The sequence below is a fragment of the Lissotriton helveticus genome, chromosome 2_1, assembly GCF_964261635.1.
Source record: "Lissotriton helveticus chromosome 2_1, aLisHel1.1, whole genome shotgun sequence".
Taxonomy (NCBI): Eukaryota; Metazoa; Chordata; class Amphibia; order Caudata; family Salamandridae; genus Lissotriton; species Lissotriton helveticus.
Genome location: NC_136059.1, coordinates 2720661 through 2734547, shown reverse-complemented (window position 1 = coordinate 2734547; position 13887 = coordinate 2720661). Strand labels below are relative to the sequence as shown.

Genomic DNA, 13887 nt, shown 5'->3' with positions numbered 1-13887 from the left:
CAACGGTTGGCGTCTGATCCCCTCATGCAAGATGGCGGCCATCCATACCCGAGTGAGGCAGAGAGCAGGTGAGCGCGCGCGGGGCAGGACCCGGGGGGGAGGGGGGAGAGAGAGGTGCAGGACAGGGGGGGGGGGGAGGGAGAGGTGCAGGACAGTGGGGGGGGGGAGGTGCAGGACAGTGGGGGGGGGGAGGTGCAGGACAGTGGGGGGGGGAGGGAGGTGCAGGACAGTGGGGGGGGGGAGGTGCAGGACAGTGGGGGGGGGAGGGAGGTGCAGGACAGTGGGGGGGGAGGGAGGTGCAGGACAGTGGGGGGGGAGGGAGAGGTGCAGGACAGTGGGGGGGGAGAGGTGCAGGACAGTGGGGGGGGGGAGGGAGGTGCAGGACAGTGGGGGGGGAGGGAGAGGTGCAGGACAGTGGGGGGGGAAAGGTGCAGGACAGTGGGGGGAGGGAGGTGCAGGACAGTGGGGGGGAGGGAGGTGCAGGACAGTGGGGGGGGGGAGGTGCAGGACAGTGGGGGGGGGAGGTGCAGGACAGTGGGGGGGGAGAAGTGCAGGACAGTGGGGGGGAGGGAGGTGCAGGACAGTGGGGGGGAGGGAGGTGCAGGACAGTGGGGGGGGAAAGGTGCAGGACAGTGGGGGGGGAGAGGTGCAGGACAGTGGGGGGGAGGGAAAGGTGCAGGACAGTGGGGGGGAGGGAGGTGCAGGACAGTGGGGGGGGAAAGGTGCAGGACAGTGGGGGGGGAGAGGTGCAGGACAGTGGGGGGGGAGGGAAAGGTGCAGGACAGTGGGGGGGAGGGAGGTGCAGGACAGTGGGGGGGAGGGAGGTGCAGGACAGTGGGGGGAGGGAGGTGCAGGACAGTGGGGGGGAAAGGTGCAGGACAGTGGGGGGGGAGAGGTGCAGGACAGTGGGGGGGAGGGAAAGGTGCAGGACAGTGGGGGGGAGGGAGGTGCAGGACAGTGGGGGGGGAAAGGTGCAGGACAGTGGGGGGGGGAGAGGTGCAGGACAGTGGGGGGGAGGGAGGTGCAGGACAGTGGGGGGGAGGGAGGTGCAGGACAGTGGGGGGGGAGGGAGAGGTGCAGGACAGTGGGGGGGGAGAGGTGCAGGACAGTGGGGGGGGGAGGGAGAGGTGCAGGACAGTGGGGGGGGAGAGGTGCAGGACAGTGGGGGGGGAGGGAGGTGCAGGACAGTGGGGGGGGAGGGAGAGGTGCAGGACAGTGGGGGGGGGAAAGGTGCAGGACAGTGGGGGGGGAGAGGTGCAGGACAGTGGGGGGGGAGGGAGGTGCAGGACAGTGCGGGGAGGGAGGTGCAGGACAGTGGGGGGAGAGGTGCAGGACAGTGGGCGGGAGGGAGGTGCAGGACAGTGGGGGGAGAGGTGCAGGACAGTGGGCGGGAGGGAGGTGCAGGACAGTGGGGGGAGGGAGGTGCAGGACAGTGGGGGGAGAGGTGCAGGACAGTGGGCGGGAGGGAGGTGCAGGACAGTGGGGGGAGGGAGGTGCAGGACAGTGGGGGGAGGGAGGTGCAGGGCAGTGGGGGGAGAGGTGCAGGACAGTGGGGGGGAGGGAGGTGCAGGACAGTGGGGGGGAGGGAGGTGCAGGACAGTGGGGGAGAGGTGCAGGGCAGTGGGGGGGAGGGAGGTGCAGGACAGTGGGGGGAGGGAGGTGCAGGACAGTGGGGGGAGGGAGGTGCAGGACAGTGGGGGGGAGGGAGGTGCAGGACAGTGGAGGGGAGAGAGGTGCAGGACAGTGGGGGAGAGAGGCGCAGGACAGCATTCCTTGCATTACAGTTTTTTGGAGGCAGAGTGCTTTGCAAAAAATATAGCCCAATTTTTGAAGTTCTGCACTAGACACAGAATTAATTTACAATAGGACTGGTGTTGTATATTCTGCGTAAGAACACAGTTATTGTCCTTTTATGCACCCCAAATCATGTATTTAAACTTATTATTTGTAGGTGATACATTTTTAACCAATTTTATTGTTTTTATCAAAAAGTGTACTTTTATGGTTTTTGTATCTTCATGAAAACCGAATAAAGGAAAATTTATGAATAATTGTACTTCTTGGTCTCCGAGTGCAATGTTATATACAGTGGTGCTCAATTGTGCATTATGTTGTACATTGGGAGATGAAGTGTGTGATACTATAGGTAGTGGTGCACGAATGTGCATTGTGTTGTACATTGGGAAGTATTATGAAGTCCTTACTATTGGCTATAACATGCCCTCATGTCATCTTCAATCTTGTCAGCTAGCCTGAGCTTTTGCACACACAGGCAGGTTCCCGGATTACTCAAGTTGTTAAGGCTATTCACGTTCAAGGTTGTTTTAGGCTTTCGCAAGCTTCGCTGGGATAATGTGTGGGAAGTGTGCTTGGTACCTTTCAGAGCAGAGATTGTTGTTGCCAGAGAAATGTGCGGAGTGTATAGCTCTGTCACCGAGTCAAAATACAGGGGCCTGGACAGATTGTGTCTTGACCTTGACACACACCAGTTCGGTCAGCTTGGTTTTTCATAACAGAAGATAGGAGATGAGGTTTCTAGAGCCTTTGCCTCAGGTTGGATAAAGGTATTAAAGGCTGGGGAACTTGGCACCCAGACGAGAGCTCGCTTGTGGGGCAGACGTGTTGTCACAAGGGAACTTGGGTCCCGATCAACAATCCTGCCTGGGCTGTCAAAGGGCTCCTCCAGCATGAGTTGGCAAGGATGTCGAGCGAACGATCGGTGAGGTGTTTTGTTTTTGAGTATTGACCTTGTGCTGTGTGAGTGTGTCAGTGTGCACATCCAAGCCTCCAGTGGTTGTAATAATCTGATGTGTTTAGTGTATATATCTTTCTGATTTCTTGCAGGACGTGGGGTATTATCTGCTTGTACTTCATTTCATGTTATTATCCATGCATTTTAACAGTTGCATTTGATTGCTTGCACATATATATATCTCTATATACATTTGAATGTTGTTCGTTTGACATCTGGGAACGCCTTTTTGTTAGAGAGTATTGCACAAATAAAACCCAATGCCTTATTCTGAAAATAGTCTTTGATGTTTTTTATTTTATAGAAGTGAAGTTCCTTTCAGGTGGTGGTGTGTTGTTTTTATTGCTTCGTCTTATTTAAGCTTCCGTGTAGGAGGTGTCAGAACTTAATTTTTCTAATTACCTTTTGAGGTTCTTGACTTTAGCTTACACGGGTCAAAGAATTTGGCTGTATTTCACAGATTCTGCATCCTCCCATGCGGGTCAATGCTAGAATTTGAGTTGGGGTCCTGATAGTACCCCCCAACAAGGGAGGTCCTGCCGTTCTCTGCTTTGTAGGAAACCGCTGATGAAACGACCTTACCAAGTTTGGAGCAGGAACATCAGTATCTAATTCCCAAGATCTTTCCTCTGGACCGTAACCTTTCCAGTCTATTAGATAGTACAGTTTTCCTTTAGATTTCTTGGAATCTAAAATCTCTTTGACTTCAAACTCTGTGCCACCTTCCAAGTGAATTGGTTTTAGGGGCATGATTCTTCGCACGTTTACAGGTGTCTTCTTCAGCAAGGAAACGTGGAAGACTGGATGAATTCTCAATTTTCCAGGTAGTTTTAATCGATAAGTGACTTGAGACATCTTTTCCTCCAATTTGATATGGTCCAATGAACCTAGGTTGGAATTTCTTATTGCCTTTTAACCTAAGGTTTTTTGTGCTTAACCAAACATGATCACCTTTTTCTAGGGGAGGTCCCTCATGTCTTTTCCTGTCTGCATAGCCCTTATATTTTCTTTTTGCCAATTCTAGATTCTTAATTGCGCTTTGATGGACTTGCTCTAAATGAGAAACTACCTCCTTGACTGCTGGAACTGCCTGATCTATTTGTTTTATTGTCAGATTAGGATGTCTTCCATAGTTCATGTAAAATGGAGAATAACCAGTAGAGACATTCTTCGCATTATTGTGAGCGAACTCTGTGGTCCACAGATAATCTGACCAATTTCCATCTTGCTTTAAAAGAAATAGCCTCAGGTACTGTTCTAACTCCTGGTTTACCCTTTCTGTCTGCCCATCTGTTTCTGGGTGGTAACTGGTAGAGAACCTAACCTCTGTACCTAGACCTTCCATAAAAGCCTTCTAGAAACGAGATATAAATTGGGTCCTCTATCTGAAATAACCACCTTAGGGATTCCATGTATCTTGACTATTTGTGTGCTGAAAATCATTGCTAATTCTTTAGCTGTAGGTACACCTTTCAGTGCCGTGAAATGAGCCATCTTGGACAGAGCGTCCACCACTACTAAAATGGTATTGAAACCCTGACTAAGGGGTAAATCTACAATGACATCTAAAGTTACTGTGTGCCAGGGGTAGGGTGGTGTGGGTAGTGGTTGGAGTAACCCTTTCTTAGCCTGCCGTTCCGATTATCCCTAAGCACAGGTTTCACAGGACTTTACGTATTGTTCTATATCCTTGGTCATTTGTGGCCACCAGTAGTGTCTCTTGAGGATGTCTTCAGTTTTTGCTTCTCCTTTGTGTCCCGCTAACACCCCGTCATGACATTCAAGCATGGCTAACACTTTGGTAGGTAGATATAAGGCCTCTTTAACACAGGGTAAATCATGGATGATTTTTCTTCCTATTCCTTCTTTTGCCCATTCTTGCATGTCCTCTGGACTCATAGCTTCAGCAACATGTTCTTCCAACTTGATGGAACTTGTTACACCTATGATCTTTGTACCAGGTATAATAGTCTGATTTTCCGTTTTGATCCTTTGATTTTCTGCGTCAATTCAGGACAACGCATCAGCCTTTCCATTTTGTGCTCCCGGTCGATAGGTGATGACGAAGTCGTAATCGGCAAAGTACAAGGACCACCTTAGCTGTCTTGGTGTAAGTGTTCTGGCTATTTTTAGGAACTTTAAGTTGCGATGATCTATAAATACTGTTACTTGGTGCCGGGCTCCCATAAGGTAGTGTCGACACTCTTTGAATGCGTCCTTTATTGCCAACAATTCTTTTTCAGTAATAGTGTAATTAATTTCAGCTGGATTCAGTTTCCGTGATCGATAAGCTACAGGATGTAGTTGGCCAGTCACCTTGTTTCGTTGAGATAAAACTCCCCCGACTGCCTGATCCGAAGCATCGGTCTCCACATAAAATGGTTCCGCAGGATCGGCATGTTGGAGGATAGGTGCTGTGGTGAAGTCTTTTTTTAAAGACTTAAAGGCCTCTTCAGACTCCACTGACCATTGACCATTCAAATCTAATTCCTTTCCTTAACAGTCATGTGAGAGGGAGAATTTTCCGTGAGAACTCACTAATGAATCTTCGATAAAAGTTTGCAAATCCTATGAAGCCTTGAATTTCCTTCACGCTAGTAGGAGACTTCCAATTTACCAGTGCTTCGATTTTTCTCTTATCCATCAGTATACCGGTTGGTGAGAGGACAAATCCCAAGAACTCCACTTGAGTAACGTTGAAGGCGCACTTTTCCAGCTTCACAAACAGTTGATTCTCTCTTAGTTTCTGCAGGACTCCTGTGACTTGCTCTTGATGTTTACTCTGATCTGAAGAATAGATTAGTATGTCATCTATGTGCACAATTGCACATTGATCAATAAAATCTTTTAAAACATCATTGATGAAGTGCTGGAAAGCAGTGGGAGCGTTACATAGACCGTAAGGCATGACTTGGTACTCGTATAACCCAAACCTCATTCTGAAAGCTGTCTTCCACTCATCACCTTCACGGATCCGTACCAGGTGGTAGGCCCCTTTCAAATCCAACTTGGTGTAAATTTGCGCCCCTTTCACTTGATCCAGGAGGACTGTTAAAAATGGGATCCCTGGCTGGCCAGGCTTGCGCCAAAGTCAGTTATAGACCACCACTTCCACGTCGGGGCAAGGGAGTTACACGCCAAGATAACCCCTGCTCACCCTCTAGGTAACGTGGCGCGAGCAGCAAGGCTAAACTTGGAGGCGATGTGAGTTAAGTATTTGCGCACGCACCCCAGCAGCAACACCCAAGGCCCACCACAAAGGAAACTCCACACAAGGTTATGTATAAAAATAGCCTTTGTATTACACCAAAACACATTAGATAAAACACACACTTTACAGGGGATATGTACAAGACAGGGCCACCTGGACCACTGTCAGGAATCAGCACTTTTAGAAGTAATACTTTTAGAACATAGCACATAGAATGTAAAATATAAAATTACTATAGCACACAACCAGTAACCACTGGTAACCAGTGTAGGCGAGTAGGGTCTGCAATCCTATGATCACCCAGATTTTTGCTTTTTGCTTCACTGGTTTACGACTTTCCCTGGCTGTGGGCCTGCTAATCAGACCCACAGCCTAGCTGTTCTCTCTATTCCAAATTGTACCCAGGTACTGAATTGGCACTGGGCCCTCTCCAAGTCCCTGTACCCAGGGCTGAGGTGCACCCAGAAGTCTCCCAGGGGCTGCAGCATGTATTATGCCACCCCTGGGCTGACTAACTAATCTGACACAACTGGCTGCACGGCAGCTGGGGCAAGGTGGTGTAATCACCCTTTGCTTTAGATATACCTATATCTAACCCTAAAATGGACACATGTATTCCTATCAGTCACTCCTATAGCAGGCCTTAACAATCCTGAAGGCAGAGTGCTTGGAATAATGTGAATTGGTGCTCTGGCATGAGCTGAGCCCGTTTGCAGCTTGCGGAACCAAGTCCTAATAGCTGTTCCATGATAACGCATACCATATACTCTTAAGTGCATTATAATCCTCGCGGTTATATGCCAACTCTGGTATCGCTTTATCAAAACATGTCGAGTAAGGTGTCATACGAATTGGAATACTAACCCCTCGCCAATTCTGGCGACGGGGTTAGCATTCCACCCTTCTAGAGGGACACGACATGTATGTAACTGTGAACCCCGGTTAAAGTTAACTCAAGCCTCAGCTCCACAAAATGGATGCTGCCACCGAGACACAAGTCTGCCCTCCTGCTGCTGAGAGTCCTTCCAGCAACGGAGGCCTGGACAAAGGGTTTCCTGTCAGGGGCGGTGCCAGCACCATCCCAGACAGGATTTTGTGTATCCCAGGTAGGCAGGGCTTTAGAGGAAGGTGACTGCAAGTGGCACCCCGGTGCTCACTATGCATAGGCCGGCTTGAACCAGTTCCAGGGGCACCCCAGCCCCTGATCTGGGGAAAAGCCCGGCAAAGGAGAGGGGTGTAACCACCACCCTCCTAGTCCCACCCATAGGGCAGGACTTAGTCGCGTGCCAGCCCCCTTTCTCAGGATAAAGGTAGGAGCAGGCCCCCTTCCAAATCAGATCATCTTTGAATCCTGAACATACTTTCCACGAAAGGAACTCAAGACTCTTCTCAAGATTTCTCCCTTGTGACTAAGGAGTAGTCACCCTGCAGCAGCAGGCACCATCCAAGCATCGCGGTTTGCTGTAAGTCTCTCCTCCGGATCAAGACTGCCCAGCTCGACTAGAACCGGCTTCCCTGGCACCTCTGACCTCTACCTGCATCATCAGCCCACCTGAGATTCGTGGGTGTGACGAGACCTCGAGGGACCGGCCATCTTCAAGACTGCACGACCACCGAGTGAACCTCGCCTAAGTGCTTTGGGGTCCGAGAAGCCCCAACCCTGAGCAGCTCCAGCACCGAAGTACAGCCCCCTTGCATCCACGAGATCTGCATGGGGCCCTTCTGCTCTTTGCTGCTCACCGCGTTGTCCAGGTCACTTCCCTGTTGGCTAGTGGCCCTTCTGACGACGAACTACGACGACAACACCGCTGGTCTGGTTGCTCCAGACTGGCCCTTGCTTCCCTCCAACAGAGAAGCCCCCCGGACCCTCCTGGTCCACTCCAGACGCCATTTTAAGTCCACCGCGTGGGCTTGCATTTGCCAAGAGTTGTTGCCCCAATCCTGGGTCCAGCGACGTCGACAGCAGATACCACCGTGGGACAGCTCGTACCTCCATCCTGGTCGCCGACAACGCCTCCTGGTCCGAGAGACTGCAGAGCCCAGCGTCGCCCACTCACCTGGTCGAGGTGACTTCGCCCGGTGCCATCCTGGTGCCCATCTAATCACTGGCTAGTGATTCAGAACTTGGTCCCCTCTGCTTACAGGTATCCATCTTCATCGATCCAGGCTTGGATCACCACAAACTTCATCACTGGTCGCCTGCCAGCAACTTCTTCTTTCAGGCTCCATAGACTGCAACAAGGAATCCCGACGTCTTTTCAGACCTATGCAGCCGCAGCCCCTGGGCTAGGTAACCTAAGCATTTCGGTGCTCCAGCATAGCTTAACTATCTAAGTGTCCAGATCCTTTTTCGTTTCAGCTCTATCTAGTCGGATTCGTCCGAGAACACTAACTTTGCATTTACTAGGATCCATAGACTTTGTTCCGCATCCCGCGTGAGAGTTCCCCCTCTGCACACGACGCCCCTAGGCCTCCTGCTAGTAATCTAAAGGTTCAGTAGTCCAGTCCTAGCGATCCCAAAGCCTATGAGAGTAGTACTTACCTGCTAGTAATTTCGCATTCCACTTTTGTAGTATATGGTTTTTCGTGCCCCTCGGGCATTTGTGTAAATTGTGCGACTTTCAGTATTTTCGTAAGAGTTTTGTTGTGTGCTTAGCTCCCTGTCTCATAAAGAACCAGGGTAGTCTTGTTATAAATAAATATACTTTATTTTTCATAACACTTGTGTGGTGTCCTTTCACTTGGTGTTCAAGGGGTAAATGTGATGGTAAAACAGCTGGCTTAAACGCCCTCTAGAGTTTAGCCTAAAGACTGCACGTGTCCATGCTACTAGGATAGCTGGTCTATCAGGTTGACTTACAACCAGACATCAATAAGGGTTGTTTGGACTGATACAAAGTGCTCACTAGAATAGCGAACATTATATATCAGGCCAACTTCTCACAACCAGGACCTCACTAGCACCACCTGTACTAGCAGAACAACCACCTAAGTATCACAATACCTGTAGGGGTATAAGCACATGACACATGATGCATAAACGTGCATTCAGCGGTGTAAGGAAGGAAAACACATGATGTATCAACAACACATTCAGAGGTGTAAGAACAAGGCACATGACACATAAAAACACATTCAGAGGTGCAGCACAGGAGAACGCATGATGCCTTAAAACATTCAGAGGTGTATCAAAGAACACAATTGCGCCAAAATCACATTAGTCACAACCTGTGACTGTCCCTAGGCCAACTGGCCTTGTTGGGGCTAGGACGCCCTGTGTCCCAAAGTTAGGGGCCTAAACGTAGCAGTTGCCCACAAAGTGCTGGGCAACTGGTGCAGACAATGGGGAGGACCAACGCTGGAGCCTCGCAGGCTCTGGCCACAAGAAATGCCCCCTAGAGCCTCTCTGGGCTCTCAAAACACAGATGCAGCCTCACTGGGCGGCGGGGTCCCTCACGGGGGACCCAGGAACACTTAGGGCGCCTTGAGCCTCTCGGGCTCGCAAAACCACTGTGGCGCCGTGAGCCCCTCTCAGGGCTTGAGGAACAGAAGCTGGCACCGTGAGCCTCTCTCAGGGCTTAAAGAACAACTGGGGGCCAAGAGCCTCTCAGGGCTCAAAACACACTTGCGGGGAGCCTCGTGGGCTCGAAAGCAGAAATGCCCGGAGCCTCTCGGGGCTCGAAGAAATGCACCAATTGCCCCCAGGAGCCTCGGGGCTCCAATTACAGGAATGCGGGCGTCGTTGGAGTCCCTTTCGGGGGACTCAGAAACAATTAAAAATGCCCCCAAGAGCCTATCCAGGCTCTCAACACAAAATGTGGCCGTAGTCCTGGAGGGGAGAGGGCGGGCACCAACAGCCTGTCCCGACGCCCTCCTCCCTTCACTCGTTCTCTTGTCCCCCACTCACCGGCTCTCTTGCTGGGGCCTCCGCTTGGGTTTCCCGGCTCCTACGCTGTGCTCTGGGGCTCTCCCTCGCTCTCGGGAGCCCCGGGTCGTCGCGGGCAGCGCGGCGGCCCGTTTCAGGCACTCGTAGGCTGGGGGAACAATCAACCGAGGGGTGGGCTCCCTCGAGTTAAATAAACGCAAATCTGCGAGGTGGCACTCGCTTAGGAGGGAAAGAGCTCCCCAGCGCTGGTGGGCAATAAAGCGCTCCTAAGCGCTATCGGTGCAAAATAACGCGCTCCCTGCGCTAGGGCACAATTAAAGCGCTCACAGGCGCTTGTGGGCACAAAATACAGCGCTTCCGGCGCTAGGACAAAATAAAGCGCTCTCAAGCGCTAGAGGCCCAAATAAAGCGCTCCCAGGCGCTAGGGGCCAACAAGCCCAGCAAAAGTCCTCCAGGGATGTAGCAAGGCAGGGGGGGGGGGGGGCAAGGCTGGGCCAGGGGCCAGCTCACTGGCCCTCCAGGCAGGGAGGCAGTCCAAGTGGCGGTTCCTCCTGGCACCAGCAGCAGCCCCCTCAAGTAGGATCTGGAAAGAACAACTTCTGTGGGGACACAGCCCCATTTTTATACTATGAAAACCTTTGTCTGTAGGTGCAGGGTGGGGGAGAAACCAGTCGCAGCTGGTTTTGTAGCACCTTTCATTGCTCAACCACCCCTTTCATTCACTAGGGAGGCTAGGGTCGTTAGACGCACCACAGGGGGAGGAGCCAGCATTGTGTGGGGGAAGCCCAGCCCCATCAGGAACCAGGTGCAGCCCTCCCCTCACATCAGCATGCTGACCTCAGCACTCACCACTGGGCAGACCCATCCAGACATCCTGGAGCCTGGCATCCCAGCCAGCTCCAGCCAATCACACTCCAGCACCCTCACAGCACATGTACAGCCATGTCTAGAAGTGGCACTTCCCCACTAGACACATACAAGCCGCACATACCATTGCACAGCATTCACTCTCACAAGTTCGCACATACCAGACTCGAGCCTGTACACCCCACGCATCAGGAACTACCAGGGACACATACATTCCCCATGCATTCCTATGGGAGGGCAGTTCTATCTCACCACATGCACTCAAAGTGCGCACGCACTTTCCACTGGGACATAGTGAAAGTGTGCAGAACCCAAAAATCACCATCACCAGGTCACCATTAAAAGCAAAAAGTTTAGGGGTGAACCTGCCAGAAGGGCAAAGTCCAACAAGGACTGATATGAGAGGTAAGGGATACCAAATTCTTTTGGTGATGGCTCGGTAGTGTATGCAAGTTCTCAAGTCCCCTTCCTTCTTAGGCACGAAAAATAGATGCGAGGATACTGGAGATTGCGAAGGCCTAATGAAACCATTGGCTAAGTATTTATCCAGATACTCCTTTAGGTGATGATGCTCTTTTTCTGTTAACGCGTACACTCGGCTGCACGGTAAATTCGAACCTGGTTCTATGTCGATTTTACAATCGTATACACGATGAGGGGGAAGTTGCTCAGCTTCTTTTTCATTGAATACATCTTCAAATTCCTTATAATCATCGGGTATTTATGGTGCATTAATGACACACACTGAGACTTCTACTGAACACAAGGAATGCTCTGGATTAGGCTCTCGAATCTTTTCCTTATCTCCAAAACAATTCTCTTGACAATAATCGGAATCCATCATAATTGTTCTTGTGCCCCAATTAATCATTGGGTTGTGTTCAGTAAGTCAAGGAAGCCCCACTATTAGCTGAAATTGAGGAGCATCTATTAAATTGAATTGAATTTTCTCCTCGTGTCCATCGTTAGAAATTAGTTGTATTCATTCCGTATTACTCACGATGGGTCCGGAAGAGAGATTTGTCCCATCAACGGCTCGGACTGGTTCACTTTTAGTTTTCTGAATCGCTTGTATTCCCAGCTTGTCTGCGAATTTCAAATCACAGAAGTTTCCTGTGGCTCCTGAGTCTACCATCACAGAAACTTCTGTCAGGGTGATGTGTCTGAACTTAATTACCATGGACAAAATAAGATGAGGAGCTGATGACTGAAAGGTGTTAGCCACTTGATGTTCCCCTGGAGTTGTCTTTTGATTCGCACCCACCTGTTCAACTCCTTCCACAGGTGGTGCAACTAGTTTTCCTTTGGCTTGAAAATGGTTTTCGGTTTCTTCTGACAATTTCTAACAAAATGCCCTTCAGAGCCACAGTACATGCACAAATTGCTTGCCCTCCTTTTCTCTTTCTCTTCTTTTGATAAAGGACCTCTTACGGTTCCAATTTGCATAGGCTCCACTCCTTGTTGTCCTTCGGTATTTCTATTACTGTCGGTTCGAACTCGATCGAATCTTGGAACCACAGATCGAAAATCTTTTCTCTTTTCTCCTTTTCTCTCACCTTGACGAAAGTCAATCTCCAATACTAGATCCACCAACGCTGAAATTTCCGTCGGCCTATTCCGTATTTGAACTAACACATCCTTAAGCTCATCTCTTAAACCGCGATAAAAAACTGCCGCTCTCTTGCTCTCGGGCCAGTCCGTCTCTACCACAAGTTTATTAAACTGAGCCAAGTAGCCCAGTAAATCTCGGTTTCCCTGACGCAAGTCAAGTAGTTTGTTGTCCACTGCTTGAGAGATTCTTCTTCGATCAAATATCCAAAGAAATTCTTATTTAAATTCTTCATAATTTCGCAACAAAGGATCATCTCTAGCAACCAGGGGCATTGACCACGACGCTGCATCCCCACTCAAATATGACAATACAAAGGCCACTTTGGATTGCGCGTCAGGGTAAATTGAAGGGCAGCACATGAAATGTAAGGTACATTGCGTAATGAATATTTGCGCCTTTTGCGGATCTCCACTGAAGCGCTCTGGGTAAGCTAAGGGAATCACTAGGGACAAGGAGTGAATTACTTTTGTGGTCATTCTATTTGCATTTTCCAATGTAGGATCTATAGTATCTCTGCCAGAACCTAATGGTTGTCTAACTCGCTGTGCTAATTCCGCCGTTTCTTGTCTTGAATTTACTACTTGTTGCCTAAGACTTTGATTCTCTTCTCGGACTGCAACCAGTTCTTTCTGGATAGCATCTAATACTGCCCCTAACGTCTGTAAATTGATTCCCTCCGCCATCTCTGTTTGGGTGTCGAGTGCAACGTGGGCACTTCACTCTGTCAGAACTTAATTTTTCCAATTACCTTTTGAGGTTCTTGACTTTAGCTTACACGGGAACAGAGATGCTAGATCCCAAAACCCTCTCAGGAATAGTTCGGAGGTCAAGTGATTCTGAGCCTCTAAATCATTCCTTTGGGGGAAGGGGAATGGATAAAATAACAAACAAGAAGAGATTGGTCCTGAGATGCTCCTCCGGTTCTTAATCGTCTTGATTTCTATTCATCCTCTTTTGAACTTAAGGAAGGAATACACCATTAATATACTCTCTTCCTTCTATCTTTTCCTACATATCTGTCCATTTAAATCTTCTGTCATGACACCACCTACCAGGAACTCTCAAGAACTGTGCCTCTCTTCTGCTTGTTTTTTTCTAGTTAACCTTTTGTCTAATTAGTTGTACCTGTAATCATAAGAGAGATTATTATTTCTAGCTTCTTATTTGCTACTATCCTTGTATTCTTTTCTTGTTATTATTCACTTACTTCACTAATTAGATGTCTTTTCTGTTAACCTTTTCCTTCGTCCTGAGTATTCTTAAGTTGTGCCTTGAAAGCTATATGCTCTGCTTCTAGAAATACACAATAATATTAATAACCTGCCAACCTTATCTTAATCTATTTAATTCTATGGTATCTTCACTTAATCTCTTTTAACAACTTGTTGTCTTTTCTCTTGCTTCTAGATAATCACTTTTAATGGCTGGATTTTGATGAACGCTACTACTCTACTTTTGCTGGTAAATATTATTGTTTATGCATGTAAATGTTTTGTCAGTTCAATACTCTTATTCGTTCTAATTCACTTAGCTTAATGTTTCTTCTGCCGTTGTTTCTC

At 49.4% G+C, this 13887-nt stretch overlaps 1 protein-coding gene across 1 annotated transcript in view; it reads left to right on the top strand.

Annotated features, from left to right (window-relative positions):
- The window catches only part of LOC144817649 (uncharacterized), a 317824-nt gene continuing 303937 nt past the window's right edge, over nucleotides 1-13887 (top strand). The window contains 2 exon segments of the mRNA XM_078674369.1: nucleotides 1-68; nucleotides 13736-13789. The gene's annotated coding sequence lies outside the window, so the exon portion shown is untranslated.